The sequence below is a fragment of the Microtus pennsylvanicus genome, chromosome 1 (assembly GCF_037038515.1).
Source record: "Microtus pennsylvanicus isolate mMicPen1 chromosome 1, mMicPen1.hap1, whole genome shotgun sequence".
NCBI lineage: Eukaryota > Metazoa > Chordata > Mammalia > Rodentia > Cricetidae > Microtus > Microtus pennsylvanicus.
The window spans coordinates 129,718,061-129,736,281 of NC_134579.1; the positions used below are offsets into that span (position 1 = coordinate 129,718,061).

At 48.2% G+C, this 18,221-nt stretch overlaps 1 protein-coding gene across 3 annotated transcripts in view; it reads left to right on the plus strand.

Moving 5' to 3' along the window:
* Positions 1 to 18,221, plus strand: part of Znf536 (zinc finger protein 536) — a 454,511-nt gene that overhangs the window by 377,500 nt on the left and 58,790 nt on the right. The window lies entirely within an intron of this gene.

The window sequence follows — 18,221 nt, forward strand, 5'->3', positions numbered from 1 at the left end:
CCCTTCCTAATTGTCTCCTATAATTTTGCCAGATTTATTAAAATAAGATTGGGGGGGGGTATTTTCTCCCTTCTCTTCGCTGGTAGAATGTGCTCTTTAGTATCATTTTACATAATTTAATACAATTTGTTCCATCCATTGATTTTCATGGGGATACAAGCTGTTCGCTTGTGCAAAAGCTGGCATAGGCAGGAGAGCTGGCACCAGGGCACCTCCAGGAGCCCGATGCCGCAAAGTTCTGGGGGGCTTCGGCCATTTTGAAACAGGTTCTGTGGAGCTGTGATTTCTCAGGCCTGCCCCTTGTCCCCTGACGGAGGCACAGAAATGGGACCCTGGGCCGCACCACAGCTGAGCTCCAGAGGAGCCTTGAGTCCCCTCCTCCACGCGATGTGAGAGACACTCTCCCCAAATGTGCAGCCTGATGGAGAAACACAGGTGTTTCTTAATTACTTGTGCAGAAGGGAAGTGAATGCTGAGCGGATGTGCTGTAGGGGTGACCGAGCCAGACAGGGGCGTCCAGCCAGCAACAGCCACACTCCGATACAGGGAAGTCCACACAGGCACACGGCGCGCGCGCGCACACACACAGACACATACAAACACACACACCAATCACAATGTAGTGGTGAAGTCTCGGGGACCCCATTCTGGTGGGGCTCATCTACGAAGGAGTTTCTCATCATCTGCCTCCTGATTCAGCTTCCTCGGGCTCCTCTGACTGGTCTGTGTTTTGAAGGGGAGGTTACTGTTTCTGAACTCCAGGTGTGAGACAGGAAAAGGGGATCCCCCTGATGCCTTCATTGTGCTGGGTAACCTTGGGCCTGATACTTCACCTCTCTGGATAAGTGCCCCTGGGTTAAGGTCTCTCAATTCTGTGTCTTCTAGACATGGAGCTCTAAGAGCCTGTGGAGTACTGGTGCTCATGGGCAGAGATTGCATCCCTCTCTTGCTTTCCTCTCTCCAACATTGTGGTGCCTCTAGCAGTGACCTGAAACAGGCTTGTGGCCATGCCCGCAGCATCCCTCCCCTGTTCAGCCTTGACCTGTGCACGGTACTTGCAGATGGGCTCAGAACTTATGTGCCGGGGTGTTTTAAGTATGCACTTGGCTTTGCTCCTGCCTTTCTGAGTACCCACCACCCTGCCTTCTTTGACTTCCTGCGGCCGGAGCCCGGGGACTGAGCTTGTCATGTCACACCGACTGACAGAGATACAGTCTCTCCCGGGTGAACCCTCTCTGCATGAGGGTGCCCCAGACAGTGATGAATCATCCCCTCCCCGGCACCCCTGGGGGACAGCTAAGTAGGCCAAATGAAACGATCTAAGCTGGCCGCTGGCCAGGGCATAGGGCTAATCCTTGTCTCTTTGGAAGAGCCTGGGGCTGGAGGCTCTGTCACCAGTCACAGCCACCTGTTACGGTTGCTGGCCCGGCAGCCCTGTCACCTCCCTGGGGACCTTGAGGAACTCCCACTTGCCTCTTCTGTTCTCTGCATTCCTCATGTAGGCGGGAACATAAAGTTGCCTCTAGTTTTGCCTAGGGAGACAGAGGAGAGGACACAGCACACCTTGGGGCTCCATTCTAGACCGCTGTGTGCCTGTGGGAGGGGCATCATCTGAGAAAGGAGAAGCTGCACACAAGTCAATCTTGTTTGTACAGAAAGAACACAGTGGGGAAAGGGTGACAGCCCTGGTGGTTGCTTGCATTGATGTTGACCCTGAAAGAGTCCAGGCTTAACACAGGTGTGGTGTGGGTGGTTGTTACTCAGCCAATGTGGCATGCTGGGCTATGTATGCACTTGACAGTCCATTGCCTTTTCCAGCCTACCAATAGTCTTATGAAGTATCTCCATTTTCTTAAGGAAGAAGCGAGGCTTAGAGAGGTTAGGCAATTTGCCCCATGTTGAAGAGCCAGTGAATGGCCATAGTGAGAGGATCCTGGGTACCCCCCAGTCCTCTCCTTGGCTGAGACGTCCCTCTGTTCTCACGGTATTGGGATTCCTGGGTCATGCATCTCATGCATTCACCACGACATACAGCCCTTACCGGGCAGGAGGCAAGTCAAGATGAAGGAGAGTGAGGGACCCTCACAGGCCCACCAGTCCCGCTTTCCTACAGCAAGGTGAAGCTGAGCAAGCCCAGATGTCCAAGGTCTCTGCTATATAAATGAATCCTATTATTGAGGCCTTCTGGATTGGATAACAGATGCACCGTGGCCTGTTCCAGAAGACCATCCAGAAAAGAGATCCTAAAGCCATTCGGTGGACAAAAGGGTGTGTGCTGGCCGAGCCCACTGCCTTGTTCGAGCGCCACACTCAAGGTGGGCATGCGCGTATTTGGAAGGCTCCCCAGAATTGGGGCTCCATTCTGCAAGGCGCCCGGAGAACACACTGAGTCCGTGCTGAGAGAGCTTCATGCTGAAAACAGGGCTGGCCCATGCAGAGGCTCGAGTAGGTGTGAACTTGGAAAGCAGAGGTTCCTGGGTGGAGTGGGGTGGGGTCCTTACAAGATCAGCTGTGGAGACTGGGAGGCTCAGAGGACCCGGGAGCTTCAGGGGCTCCCACCAGTCCTTCTGCTGGGTTGCACAGGTGCGGGGAGACGGAAAGTGAACCTCTTTCATTCACTCACCCGTTCCCTGATTGGCTGAACATCTTGCATATCTCAGACACTTTCCAGACTGGCATGGGGGATGGGCACATCAGTTGAAAAAAACAATCCAATTGTTTTCGGCGAGATGCTGTGTGTGAGTGTGTGTGTGTGTGTGTGTGTGTGTGTGTTTGTGTGTGTGGCTTGCGCGTGTGGCTTGCACGTGTGGCTTGTGCGTGCACACATGCGTGCACGAGTACCTGTTTCTGTGTGCTTGTTTCTACATTTGCATAGCCATGTGTGCCTGGGCATGCAAGGACTTGGATTTCCTGGAAGAGGAAAGAGTCTCTGGGCAGGAACAAGACCAGGCTGAGTCTCCTTTCAGCTCTGGCCCACAGACCCTGCCAGCAGCGTCTGCTGCGAGGGGAGCTTTGAAAAATCCTCATGTCTCCAGAAAGCCCTGCTTGGCACAGCCCACGCCCCTTCTGCCAGCTCTTCCAATCCCAGGAGTTGCCCCCACCTTTCAGACAGGGGCGAGGTCATTGTCAGGAGTCCTAGCACCCAGTGCCAAGGTCAGCCGAAGGAAGCAGTCACCCAGGGTTGCCGGTGAGGCCAGGCTGGGGAACCACAGGGAGGCTGCTTTTTATGGCTCACCCAGTCACTTCCTGAAAAATTAATTTGAAAATAAATCCTATTTATTGAGGCCTTCTGGATTGGATAACAGATGCACCGTGGCCTGTTCCAGAAGACCATCCAGAAAAGAGATCCTAAAGCCATTCGGTGGACAAAAGGATGTGTGCTGGCCGAGCCCACTGCCTTGTTCGAGCGCCACACTCAAGGTGGGCATGCGCGTATTTGGAAGGCTCCCCAGAATTGGGGCTCCGTTCTGCAAGGCGCCCGGAGAACACACTGAGCCGGGCACTCCCGGCCGGCTCTCTGGATTGGTTCTCCTGTAGTCCTCAGAAACAACCAGAAGCCTGCTCCCCCTCCCTGGCCATCTGCTTGAAGCATCTGGTGATCAGGTGCAAGCCCCACACCGGAGCGCTGAAGCTGAAATGCGCAGTCACCTTGCCGCCCACACTGGCTTTTGTTACTGCACCCGGCTGCCCCTCTCCGTGTCAGGGAGAATAGTCTGGGGTTGGAAATCCATCTCCTGACGCCAAAACTCCACCGTAGCTGAGTTGAGATCCTGGGGCTGGCCTCATCTATAGATCCTCCCACTAGGGTTTGTGGACTTGTGTTAAGGCACGGACTCGAGTTTTCAAGAGTGGGAGAGAAAAATGTCCTTCTTAGCTGCTGAGTAAGGCGGGTTTCGGACATCTGGATCCTGATGTGCAGAAGAAAACTGTCTGTGCTATGTCTCCACCTTGATAGCGAAAGGGCGTTCTACCAGTGCCCCCATGGTCCAGAGTGACAAAGGGTAAATTTGAAGGATCACAAAGACTTGCAGTGGGGTGGGGATGGGTGTCTAGGGATCTGCCCTCGAGATCACTTGCATCTCTTACTCTGAGCCAAGCGTTGGGAAGGCCATGTGGGTGTTGGCAATAATGCAAATATCCTTTGCTCTAGTGGCATGCACACATGGGCATTAACCCATGGGTTAATGCAGGGCAATTTTACACAAGGGACCTATTTTACTACCTGAACCTTTGGAGTCTCAGCCCACAGATGGAGGGTGCTTACATGAAGCTAGTCATTGTTTCTTATAGACCTGACCCTGTGTGACACATTTCCAAACAGCTGGGGGCGAGGGAGCCTGTCCTCCAGGAAACTTGAGCCCATGGACACTGCATTTGCAGGTGTCTCGTCTAGGCATTGCCCGTGGGCCAGAGAATGGCCATACTGGGCTCTTCAGCTCTGGCTAACTGCTTGTTGGAAGCAGTTTAGTATACTCTTGCCCTCTGCCAGCATGATCTTAAAGATGCAAGTGAAGTTCTACTGTGTGTAAGGATGCGCCTCCTGTCTCTCTTCCTGGATTAGACATGGGAATATTTTTATAGAATAGAGACTATTCTGTAAAAGCCAGAAGTCCTATCCATGTCCAGTAGATGTGTGTTCATCTCTCCTATTAAATCTGGCCAGTGTTAATCATGACAATAGGTTGGGTGTGACATAGGTCACTGTGTGTTGAGACTAATGACAACTTTTTGTTTTTGAAGAATGCAAAGAAATAAAGAAATTAGAGAGACTCCAACGGACTTGATTGGCTCATCTCAAAAAAAATTTCACTTGGGATTTTTGATTTTGTGTTTTTCCAGGCAAGATTGTCTATGTAGCCTATGCTGGTTTATAACTTGTGGTCCTCTGCCCCCGCCTCCATAGCCAGTGCTAGGATTATGTGCCTGCACCACTACCACACCTATCTCAAGGAATCCTCTTCAGATGAGAAGGATAGGGTCTGTGGGTGTCCAGAGTTCAGAGGAGGGGTCGGGGCATGAAGGAGACTGCAGAGGCCCCAATTCATAGATGGTCTTCAGCATAGTCTCCTGCTGGTATTCTGTTTGCTGCTCACTTGTCCCTAGACTTTTCCAACAAGGCAGCCAAAGAAGACAACATTGGATGTAAATGTTGGAATCATGCAACTTTTGTAATTCCACAATAGATCTGCTTTCTTAATGAGGAAAAAGAATACTACCATCCTGTCTTCCCTCTCCAATACTGGAAGGAAGGATGCTGAGGTCATTCAGAGGTGTAGAAGCTGGTATTCTTTGCGACATGATCTAGCTTTTTAATGTTTCCGTGTGACTTAACCAGTATGTCTCTATTATATTTTAAACACGCCCCCTGAAGGATCTTTGACTTTGCAGATGTAATCTTTTATTCTCCTTTTAAGTCTCTCTACAGATGGGTGTGAGCCACCATGTGGTTGCTGGGAATTGAACTTAGGATCTTGCATGTTTAGCATGTGGTGCTGTTTCCCTCATGAGGCATTGCCTGGCCAGAGCCTGGACCCTGAATCAATACTACCCATCTTCTACCCCCGGCAGACTCCCTTCTGAGCAGCGTGGGTACAGGAAGGTGGTATTTCTTGCATCCCAGGGCTTGCTTGGCAAGCCTTTCCTTCCTGGCACACAAGGCCCAATGTCTTCCTCTCTCTACTCTTGGTTGAGCATAAAGACAAGGTCCCTTTGGCTTAAGGCAAGATGCTGGCTTTCTCCGATGGTTGTGCCGTAAGTTAGCAGAAGTTTGACAGTCATTTAATTTTCATTGACAAATGCTGTCATAATATTGAGGAAAAAGTGAGATGTTATATCAACAGTAGTGGTCGACGCTCAGCCAGTCATATGGACCGGGCGAACACCATATGCTTCCTCCAAACTCTCCTTGGAAAGCTCCAGCTAAGTACTTGACAAGCGTAAGATACCAGTCAGGGAAAATGGTTACCCTTGAGAGGGAGGTATTCGGGCCATGCTTCCAGTTAAAAGAAGACCATTTCCCAGGTTTCAGTAATAGACATGATCTTCCTGCTTAGGGTCATCCTTTTAGGGCTCAGTAGAAGGTGTTTGCCATGGAGTGTTTCCCACACACCCAAACCAGCAGCATCCAAGCAGATGCCTGCTGACAACCATCCTGTCACCGTGGGTCTGAAGATGATGATGCATCACCAACTTCCTGCTGGTCTATTTATACTTGCCTTGGAGCTCTGGACAGCCAATGTCCGCAGATGTTGCATTCATACATATAAAAGGAGCCAGAACCAAAGTCAGGTTCGTGCTGTGCACTTAGATGACCCATGCAGACAGGGGACATAATGTTCATCTCCAAGATGTAGATTGCGATGTTGTTTATCCAACTGCCAGCCTGGGCCAATCCAAACTATGAGCAGACTGGATAGGTTTGTGTACCTGGCCGTGCAGGTGTCTGACTAAAACCCTCAGCCAAAAATCTTGGCTGGGTGCTTCTACCGAGGGATGGGCAAGCAAGTCACAATTTGCCATTTTTCTAGCATTGGGTTTATTTTAATTCTGTTACTATACATAGAAGAAGGAACTGATGAGTAAAGTTACAGTCTGGGAGAAAAATCTGTGTGTCTGTGCGTGTGCTTGTATGTGTGTGAGGGCGTGTTTAGGACACGCCATCCCCGTGCATATTCAGCTGGTGTCCTTGCTCAGCTTGCCAAATATTCGGGGACCTTCCATTCTCTGAAGGATTCCCACCCCAAACAATGCTAAGTAAAGAAACAGGCATATGGCATGCATTGGAGATGGCTCAGCACTGGCGGGGGAACATCCGTCGTGGTGAACAGGTATCTGGATGAGGCGACAGACCCATCCTGTTCTTTTTGGAACTTGCCGAATACTTGGATTTTGTCTTTGCTATTGTTGTGGCTCCTTGCTTATTATTTATGGTCTTAACAAAGAGAGGAATAGCACACACTTCTCAGAACTGGGCATGGGCACAACTGATCTCCAAGATGTCTTCCTGCCTGTGCCAGGAGCTGTTCTTCCTGCAAGGCACTCTTCCTCTCTGGGGTCCCCAAGGGAGGTGTATTATCAGCAATGCAAGGCCCTCTGGCCAGGAGGAAAGAGTGCCCGATGGGTGCAGAGGCTCTCCGAAGAAGAGGAGAGCTCCTGAGCTCTAGTGTAGCTGGGGGTGTCCTTGGTCCCCAAAGCAAGTACTGACTTAAAAATGCAGGGCAGATTGGAGGAGCAGCTGCCCTCCTTGTGGATGGCATCCGTCGGTGGCTGTGGGAAGACGACTTCCGGACTGCCTCCCATTACACGACAGCAGCTCTTCGCACGGATCCATACGCCGCCTCTTGGATGGGGTTTCTAAACACAGCAGGACACTGTGGGGAGACAGAGCGCACCTCCTCCTCTGCCTGCTGGAGACCCAGCTCCCTGCCATGTGGCAGTTTTAAACTGGTGGTTGCAATCTTCTCTGGCTACCCCAGGTGTTGAGTACAGCCCTTCTGTGGGCCACGACAGTACTGTGCAATATGCCCAGAGCTGCAGTTTCCAGAAGGGTCTCTGGAGAGAGAGAAAAAACAATCCCACTTCAAGTCTATCTTCTCAGCAGCTACATCTGGCCTTTGGATCCTTTCTTGTTGGGATCAGCACATTAACGGCTAACGGTGATTCTCATCTGGATCCGGTCATCAGCATTTTAGTGATGAAGGGCATGGAAAAATTTGGGTTGCATAAAGATGATACCAGAGTTGTTACCTTATTGGCTGACCCCGGGTTGGAAGCCATATTGCCCTCGGCAACACAGTCCACAGAGGGACTGGGGAACACATACTTGCCCTTCTCCTCATGATGAGGTGCAGGGACCTGAGGGTAGTGCCTGTCAGAAGCAGGCGCTCATCTCATTCTCTGAGCAAAGAGCCTTACCTGTTGCCTGCATCAATAACTACAATAATAACAACTCCATGTGCATGCCTTGTCATCTTTTTCTTGGAGACACAAGTCTGAAGACCTAGGACACAAGCCTCTATCTGCCACCCTAAATTTCTCCACCCCTGTAGAGTGAAATCTAGACACACTCCATCACTCAGTACTTTTCTGGGACTTGTGACTTCTTATGTGCCTTGGAGTCCTAAGACCAGTTTGTCTGGGTCATGGCAGCCTCTGTCCATGCACAGTCAAAATGCCAAACAGCATTAACTAGAGGCAGCCTGGCCCGCTTCCGGCGGGCGCAGGCGTAGCAGCATCTCTGCTCTTTCCTCTCCATTGCCTCTGCTTTCTTCCTGGGTTCCAGACATTCGGCCCAGCACCGTTACGTCTCCCTGGCTGGGTGCTCTGTAAAGTGGTCTAGGTGGCCTCCTCTCTTTCCGGAACTCTGTCACTTATGGTGTGAGGTGTCCCCCGTAACTCCCTGGTCATGGCCTTTGGCAGCGCTTTATACAGGGGATCCCTCCCTTCCATAGCAGCCTGCATTCGTCCTTTGGCAACCACCTGTCATTTGTCTCAGTGAACCCTCTGCAGGTCACCCCCATGGAACTTCTGCACCTCTCCTCAGAGCCATCACCGGCCTTCTTGTTTTTCCCAAGCCACGTCTTGGAAGGACATGGGGCCAGCTCTCTCTGAGGCAGCTGTAGCCACTAGGCTTGAAGTGGAAGTAGCACCTGCGTATGCCCCCTGGAAGGAAGGCTAAGTTCACACCTACATAACCTATTCCCCCACAGAAGTCTCATCCCTTTCCAATACAGTTTTTCTCTGCCATCCCAGATGGTCCTGGCATAGCACTGAAAGCATGTCTTTGGCCTCCTGCATTCCAGTCCTGGTGAGGGCAGTATACATCCATCTCGGCTGATTCTAACATTCTGTTACACTTGATTATTGCGAGGCCCTTGGCTTTTTCTAGGGTCTCAATCCCACTTCTGCTTTCAGGCACTTGGTAAGAGTGGGGTTTATTAGTTTTCTGTTTGGGATAACCCTTCAGGTACGTAAAATTGATTTGGCATCAGAACGTTCCATGAGGATCTTTGTAAGGGCAGTGCTGTGTCCACAAAGTAAACTGCCACTCCACTCGGTTTTCACTGAATACCTGGGGCACCAAAACAAACATAAGCCTCCTGGTGGCTTCATCACGAACTACCCAGAAGGAGCCTGTGGATGTCCCAGGAGCTCCTCCATGGCGGTTTCAGCTATACCAGACAACTTTGTCCCAGCTCCGAGGCTCTTGTCCTGGCACACCACCTCTCACTCTGAGTGATGCTGAGGTCAAGCTTGCCAGGCAACCAGCAATCCCTGGCCAGCACAGCCAGTGCAGCTGCTTCCCAGACCTCTGCTGTTTCACCAGGCCTTCACTGTAGCCATGATCCTCACCTTATGGAACTGAACACCTCCTAGGGTTTGAATGTGAAATGTCCCCCCAAGCTCCTGAATTTGGACAGCTGATATCCAGCTGAGGCCACTGTATGGTAGCCTGTGGGACCCAAGGAACATTAGCCCTGTTAGATTCAAAACCTGAAGAGTGGACTTGAGGGTAACAGTCCAGATCCAGTTTGAGCTTTCTGCTTCCTTGTTACCTGTGGCTACATATAGCCAGATATCCCACAGCCACCCTCACACCCATCTCTGCTGCAGCTATGAGCTAGTCCTGCCTCCAAGCTTTCTCTGCCATAGTAGATTGTATCCCCTAAACATATTCTCAACTCCTTTGGCAAACCTTTATTCCCAAAAAATATTTGCATTACAATTCATAGTAGCAAAGTTATAGTTGTGAAGTAGCAGGCAGATCTTTCTGGATCTCTAGGGTCAAGAATGAGGGATATTGGTGTAGTACACAGACTCTGTTTTTAGTATACTAATTCTTTCTTAGTTTCAAATTTTATCTAAATTTTTGGAGCTGGAGAGATGGCTCCATGGTTAATAGCACATGTTACTTTGCAGAGGAACCAGTTTCGATTCTGGCATCAACACGGAAGCTCACAACTGTCTGTAACGCCAGTTCCAGGGGACCTGATGTTCACATTCTCTCCTGGCCTCCACAGACACCAGGCACATGCGTGGTGCACATGCATACAGTCAGGTGAAACACTCATACTCATAAAATAAAAACACATTTAAAAATTACCTATTTCTTAATTTCAGATATTTTATTTTCTTTACTTCTAGAATTTTCCACCTCAGTTCTTTATGTTGTCACCTGTTTTCATACATTTATTAAATACACTTCTTAATGCTTTAAACTCAGTGTATGAAACATCTGTGAGCCTGCTTTTAATACTTATTGCCTAATTTTGCTGTTTCTCATTTGGTCTCCTCTTCTGGTGTGCCTGGTAACTTTGCACCGTGTGTCAGACATTGCATGTAAAAATTAGAGAGCTAACTGTAAGCTCTAGGTCAGAAGAAACAAACAGGTATCTAATGTAAGCTGTATATGATCACTTTAAAGATTTTAATAATGTACCCATTAAGTACATACAAATGGCTAAGGTAACTTTAATATGTTTTACTTAACGGGGTGTGCCCCCCAGAATAGTACTGTTTGAATTTGCAGCCAACTGTTCATTCGGTATCAATATTACTATTTTGTAATAAGTCTTGGAAATATGTGTGATTTGTACATTGTACCAATAGCACTTTTCAGTTCTGTAAGAGCCACAGCCTCAATGTCCAGGGCCTTTCCTGGAGCACAGTTCCTATAGGCTACTGGGCTTGGGGCAGATTGCCTTAAGTAATCATGAAGGCGTCATTTCAAGGGTTTGTTACCTGTTTGTCCCTACGCTACACTCACCCCTAGAGGGGTCCCAGCTGAATACATGGGCTGCTCACCAGATGCTGCCTCTTTTTCTCCAGGCCCTGGACCAGAACTTTTGTCTCTTCCATCCCTTGGATTGCAGAGAATCTGTGTTTAGCTTATCCCAGCTGCCACCTGTAAGGCAGCCTCAGAAACGGACTTGTCTCTCTGCCTCCCTCCTTCTTGGAACCTTGGGCCTTAAAATCCTGACATCCTAGACCTTAAAGTAATTTACACACACACTTTATTTATTAGTGCAAAAGATGTTTTTAAGTTATTCTCAATAGAACAGTTTATTCAATATATGCCATAGCCAGAAGTTTTAGAAGAGGAGAGGGGAGGAGGAGGAAGAGGATGAGGAGGATGACAAGGACTAGGTCAACGAGGAGAAGGATGGGGAGAAGGAGGAGAAGGAGGAGGAGGAGGAGGAGGAGGAGGAGGAGGAGGAGGAGGGGGAGGAGGAGGAGGAGGAGGAGGAGGAGGAGGAGGAGAAGAAGAAGAAGAAGAAGAAGAAGAAGAAGAAGAAGAAGAAGAAGAAGAAGAAGAAGAAGAAGAAGAAGAAGAAGAAGAAAGAAGAAAGAAGAAAGAAGAAGAAAAGAACAACAGCAACAACAAAAAACCCTTAACATCATAATCGGTTGAAGCTAGATGTATTTTTTTTCCTCTTAGGTAATCAGGACTGTTTCAGATTTTGGACAAAGTCTTATTTCTTTCCCTGTGACTCAGCCCAGCAGATTCCCTGGAGTCTTAGTCTGTTCTGTACTGCTACAGGAGAATGAGGCAGAGAACATCTATAAAGAAAAGAGGGCTATTTAGCTCCTGTTTCTGAGAATTTGAGAGCATGGTACCAGGTCCTGGTTGGTCCCACGGTGGGTCCCAGGGTGGATTTAATCTCAGGATGGTGAAAGTGTGTAAGGGAGAGGTCACATGGTAAACCTGGAACAAGGGGTGGGGGAGGGGCTAGGCAAGCACTTTTTTTTTTTAATACCAACTTGCTCTCTCTTAGAACTAATCCAGTCTTCCCTGACCTGAATGTCTCCCCTGAGACAGCATTAATCCCTTCAGAGTCCCTGTGACCTAATTACCCTACACCAACCTTCCCTTTATTTTTGTTTAAACTTCATTTCTCTCTCCCTTCTCCATTGGTGGGGCAAGTACTGGGCCTAGAACCCAGTTCCCTGACACATACTAGGTAAGCTCTCCAACCGTAGCCCAAGTCTAGTTCGTTTTTCTTTTTATAAATGTCTTAACTTCTGAGAAATTTGTGCATGTTTGCAATGAAATATGATCCTATCTACTCTCAGATCTGCCCCTCACCCCGTTCTCTCATATCTGTCCAACAGGTCCCATTTCCAACTAATCTCTCTCTCTCTCTCTCTCTCTCTCTCTCTCTCTCTCTCTCTCTCCTAAATCCAGTTAACTCTGCACGTATATGTGTGAGGGTGGAGCATCCCCTAGAACATAAGAATCCTACCAAAGTCTACATCTTCAATAAAGGATGGTTCTCCCTTCCATGACAACTACCCACTGCTAGTAGCTCCTCAGGGGCGAGGCCTGAACATCCTTTCTTCCCACAGCATGGCCACCCTAGAGACTAAACCTCCAGTATGTGGGCTCTGGGAGACAAATTAGCTTCAAGGCATGGTAGCTGGGGGTGAGATGATTTCTTATCCTAGGACCAAGAAAAAAAATCATAGCCAGTGAGAGTCAAGGCCAAGACGCTACCTCTCTTGCCTTTGTCTACAGCTGAGGGTTTCTCACAGAGCAAGCCTCCTGCTTGCTTATTCAAGCCTTGCTGACCCGGTCCGTGGGGTGCATGGGAGGGTGAAAAAGGTAGCACTGGCTACTATTTGGGGCAAGCTCAAGTTGTTACAGATGCTGGAAATCCAGACACACAATGGTGCACTCCTTCTGTCCCAGCCCTGCAGAGTCAGAAAGATCAAGAGTTCAGGGCCAGCCTGGACTGTATAATAAGACCTTATCTGATTCTCCACCCCCGAATTGACTTATTTTTTCTTGAAATCAAAGAATTTGATTGTTTGAGAATTTCATACCTGCGTATAATGTGTTTTAATCAAATCTACCTCCTTTCCTTTCTCTCCAACCCTCCCATCCCTCATTCCTGTCTCAGCCAGTTTTCCCTTTCAACTTCATGGGATCTTTCTTTCTTTCTCTTAAGACACACTGAGTTCCCTTAGAGCTGTCTACTTGTGCACGGGTGTTGAACTATCTACTGGAGCATGGGTAACCTTTGAGGAGCTGCATACCTGAGGAAAACTGACACCCTTTCCTCCAGGGGCCATAAGTTACCAGCAGCTCCTCAGCCATGGGTGGGACTCCACAATCCCCTCTCCCATTCATATTGGGATTTTATCTGGCCTAATCTCGTGCAGGTCCTGTTCATGTAGTCCCAGTCTCCAAGTTCCCATGTATGCCATGGCCATTACTGCAGACATCCACTCCCTACGACTCTTACAGCCTTCTTCTAGTCTTCGATGACCCGTGTGCTTGGGGTAGAGGACGTAATATAGATTTCCCATGCGGAGCCGAACACTCAGTCTCTTATTCTCTGCACATTGGTCAGTTGTGGGTTTCTGTATTAATCACTGTCCACTATAAAAGGAAGCTTCTCTGAGATGGTTGAGAGATACACTAATCTGCGGGTATAAAAATAAGAATATTGGGATCAACTTGATTTTGCTGATAATAGTACCAGGTTCTCCCCTAGGACGTATGCCCTTGTCAGCCACAAGTTTTTGTCTCTATTAACAGTACCAGGCATGGGTCTTGTCTTACAGATTGCAATTTAAGTCCAACCAGAAAGTGACTGGTTGCTCCTGTAACATGGGTACCACTATTGTACCAGTGTGCTTATCTTGCCAGGCTTTGTTTAGATTACTTAAGATAGAGAAAAAAAATTATCTGTATTTCACAACACAACAACAGTCACTTTGTATTTTATCTCTTTTGCATTTCATTCTTCACTCATTTTCTTTTTCAGTGTAACCCTACCCTACATGTGACCTCTGAGTATCATGTATGTGTAATATATATGTGTGATGTGAAATTTCTCATGCTATTAAGGATACATACACACACACTTTTACAGCTGTACTACAATTTCCTGTTTGGGAGTATACAGTTACTCTTGCTGTTGTTGAGTATGGAGGTTGTTGCCAACGTTTTATTGCAGAGGAAATCTTTGAACATGAAGGGAGCCCTTCTGAGTCATCCTTGTCCGGAGACTCCATTCCTATAAACAGTTTGACTACAGCAGAGCACACGGATGTTTATATGCTCCTTGGCTGCCTTTCATCATTCTTCTTTCATTTTTTGGGAAGAAGGGTGGGATGTGACACTGTGGGCATGTGGCAGTCAGAGGACAGCTTGAGGAGTCAATCCTCTCCTTCAGCCATGTGGCTTCCAGGATTGAACTCAGCCGGTCAGGCTGGGCAGCAGGTGCCTTTACACCCTGAGCCGTCTCACTGGCCCCTTTCCCTGAAATTTTAAGCTTTCAATTTACCTTTCAAATGCCAAGGCACTTCCTACCAAATATCAGGATGTCATAGGACAACGAAGCAACATCTTTAGCTGAGATCCACGCTCTTCCTGGTCAATTCACGAGAACTTTTGGGTCCTTCGTTAAGTGGGAGCAGGTCTACTGACGTGTTTTAAGGGTAGGCTGTAAATGGCAAAGACCAACTAAAGCATTTATAAGCCAGAGAGAGGCCTTTGTGACGAAGGGGGAGGGACCCAATGAGAACCAATTGCCACACATTTTCTGGAGTGCCTGGATCTTTGCAGTGACCCTGTGGATGGTGCTGCCCCTGGTGTGGCCTGTGAACTGCATTTCGGCAACCAGATCCTATTTTAGATGTGCTGAGAGCTGGATCCTATTTTAGATTGACTCGTGGAAGGAACCCCATGGCGACTCTGTAAATCAGAACATTCGTTTGCATTGCAAATCCTTCTCAACTAAGTAATCTTCAGCTCCTTAATTTTACAAATTATATATTGTGATTAAAAAAATTGTATATTGGTTTTTACAAATATACTTAGAGGGCATGTGGAATCCATTTTAGCCATAGAGTTTGGGATTGTAGTGGAAGAAAGGCCTTCCATTTTGATGCTCCCCGGAGAGCTACTCAAGCCTGTCCTTAACCTCTAGGTGACAGTTTTGGACAATTTCCTGCCGGGGGAGCCTGAGCCTTAGATATGGATCACCAGCAGAACCAGAACATGGAAGGGGACAATATCCTCATGAACTTCAGAGGAGATGGATGTGTGCTGTCTGGTTAGACCATGGGAGGTCAGGGAGACAGAGGAGATTAAAGCATGTGGGTCTGGACTCAGCACAGGCTAACATTCCCAAAATCGGTCATCAGAGGTACCCAGCCTTAGCAACACATAGATCCCACTGAGAAAGGAGAGCCTGCATCTGCCCCATCTCAAGTGAGGAAATGGTAGGGAGAGGGAGAGCTTTATCCAGTGGCTACGTGGAGGTGCCAGTAAGAGCGTCTTTGGGTCCTTACATTAGGGGATCAAGTAACAGCGCACTTGGGTTCTTTTTTCCAGACAGGGTTTCTCTGTAACTTTGAAGTTTGTCCTGGAACTAGCTCTTGTAGGCCAGGCTGACCTCGAATTTACAGAGATCTGCCTATCTCTACCTCTGCCTCCCGAGTGCTGGGATTAAAGGCGTCTGCCACCATCGCCTGGCAGAATCACACTTGGGTTCTTTGGTCCTGTGCCCTTGAGTAGGAGAGGCTGAATTTGAACGTAGCAGCCCATTCCCCAGGGATGTGACTGAGGCAGGTACCCTCTGATAGCCTTGGCATCTCCACTATTCTTTCAGTCTTTCATGCCAACACCAGGAAACTGGGTAGTTGGCTCAAAAGTCACATGACAAATGATGACCCCCCAGAACCGATGAGTTGGCTCATTGAGTAAAGGCGCATGCTGCAAGCTTAACAGCCTGAATTTGATACCAGAGCCCACATGGTAGGAGAGAGCCAACTCCCCACAAGCTGTCCTCTGACCACTACAGGCACACTGTGTCACACGCGCACTCTTCACGCAGAAGAAAATTTCATAATAAAAATGTACATCATGGCGATGTGTAAGGTATTCACAATGACTGATTTGCTCTCATAAGTAAAGTTGTCTTTGCACGGGGTCAGCACAGCTTCTCAGCTTCCCAGGGAACCTGTAACAGGGCCTCCTCCTCCTGCTAGCGGTTCAGCCTAAGCTTTGAGCTGAGGGCGTGTCTCCCGCACCAGCAGCCAACGCTGCAAACTTTGCAAGTTAGTATAAGTACCAGGGACCCACTTAGTCTTCTCACTTAATGGGAAGTGGATAGGGGGGAAGATCTCCCTGAGACTCACCCTTGATTTGGGGGAAAACACAGAAGGAGCCTCGTTAAGTTCCATCCCTGCTGGAGCTTGTTGAAAATTCACGCATGTATCAGTAATTATTTAACAATCAGGTTCTCCTAAACTTTCATACCGTTTATACAGTGTTTAATTTACATGGATTTTTTCATTTTACATGTAGTAATTAATTTTGTCTTGCTGACAGATGATTCTCGGGAATGCTTTCTAGAGACATCCCTGACAGGTACTTTTTAACCCTTTGTCTTCCTTCTGCCAGCCCTTTTTCTATTCTGGGGGTGCTTCTGGAGTGCTTGGGCCCTGGGGGAGACAAGGAGGTGGGAGGTGAGCTTTCCTTCAGAGGGATTGTTTATTCTGACGGATGGCAGCGGTGGGACGGGTGTAAAGTTCTCTAAATAACTCCAGTAAGACAGGAATATTGGAAAGACTTTTGTAATTTTATAAGAAACCCCAAAATTTGGAAAACAAGAAGTGGTTTTTGCCCCTCTTAAAATCCATGAAGGAAAGCTTCAGATATGAGGGTATAAAATTGGCATAGGAGTCGCAGGTACCAAGACTTATGGACCTGTGCCCACGTAAGAAGCCCTGTTCTACTTGGCCTGTCCCTGGAAGATCTTGGAAGTAGTCAAACCAGAGCAGGGTGGTCTCCAAGCCTTAGCCTGTAACTGTCATAATAAGGACATACATATTGCCAGAGTTAAAATGAAAAAAAATTGGAGGCAGAGATAATAGAGCAGATTTTGTTTCAAATGTTGGAAAGAAGGAACTCTTTGGAACCTTTAAACAGGGATAATGTACCTGTTATTATGACTAAGAAGGACATTGCTGCCTTCGTTTTGTGACTCTTCGTCCTAAGTGACCTTTTAAATATGGATACTGTTCAAGTCATATTTTAATATTAATGAATGGTGTCTATGCTAAAAGGAGGTTCAAACCATCCTGATATTTCACACATTGGGATCCGTGTCTGCAGATCTGCATCCACTCCATGGGCTTGTCACCATTGTGTGCCTGACTTTAGCTCTGACCTCTGAGCGCGGGAATTGTCTGTGGGAAGGATGTGCTCCAATCAGATGACATCACACCTTGCCGCCAGATTATCCCATGAATACACATGTGTCCCGAGGCCCCTGGGCATCTCTCAGAACGTGGACATTGTTCAGGTGTCCCAGGTGAACAGTAAGCCTGCACTCTGGGGGAGCCTTCTGTGACTTTGCTCAGCGAGACTTCTCCCCAGGTCAGTTGTAAGGAAGCGTGTGGAGGACAGGGGAGCCAGATCTAGGCCACTGTCTTCCTTTGGTGTTTGCCACCATGTCTACAGCCCTGTCTCCAAGTGCCACTCAAGGCCACTTTAGGGATCTCTGACATTTTTCCAGACAAGGTACTCTGGTCTGGTTTGGCCTGTGGTCATAAAGGTCATTGTGTGTGTCGTGATTCTCTGTCTTGCGTCTGCTTTCATTCCTTTGGTATCTACTATTACAGTGGTGGACAAAGGGGACCTTTCTCTCCCCGGTATATCTCCCAGTATTTCCTGGTAGACGATAGGAAGTTCTCCTTCTGTCTATAATTTCCACCTGTGCATTGCAGGGCCGTTCCTGGGAAGCGACAGGAGCCTGGGCACTGGAGTTCATGTGTACACACGGCTCTGTGAATGGGAATGTGCACAGCGCTTTCCGAAGATGTGTGTGCATAGCTATGCAATGTGTGAAAGGGTACCGCTTTGAATGGTGTTGGCGTGTGCTAGTGAATTCCCCAAGCTATGTGTAATATGCACCTGTGGTGTGCATGTGCTTACGTGTGTAACTGTCAGGGTGGGTGTGGAGTGTAACTTTACCCACCGGTGGGTATGTATCCAGACCGTGGGGCTTCAACCCCCTCAATCGTGTTCTATATCTCTGTGATAATTATCCATGTACAATCAATGGCAGTGCCTTCCCTCTCTAATTTGGTCACAAGCAATCTCGCTCTATTAGAAGACTGGTCATGTGCCCATCCCATTTCAGCCAGTCCGTCCGGGTGACGTTATCACTGCGACCTGAACTGGTGCTTGCCCTCCAGTGACCCAC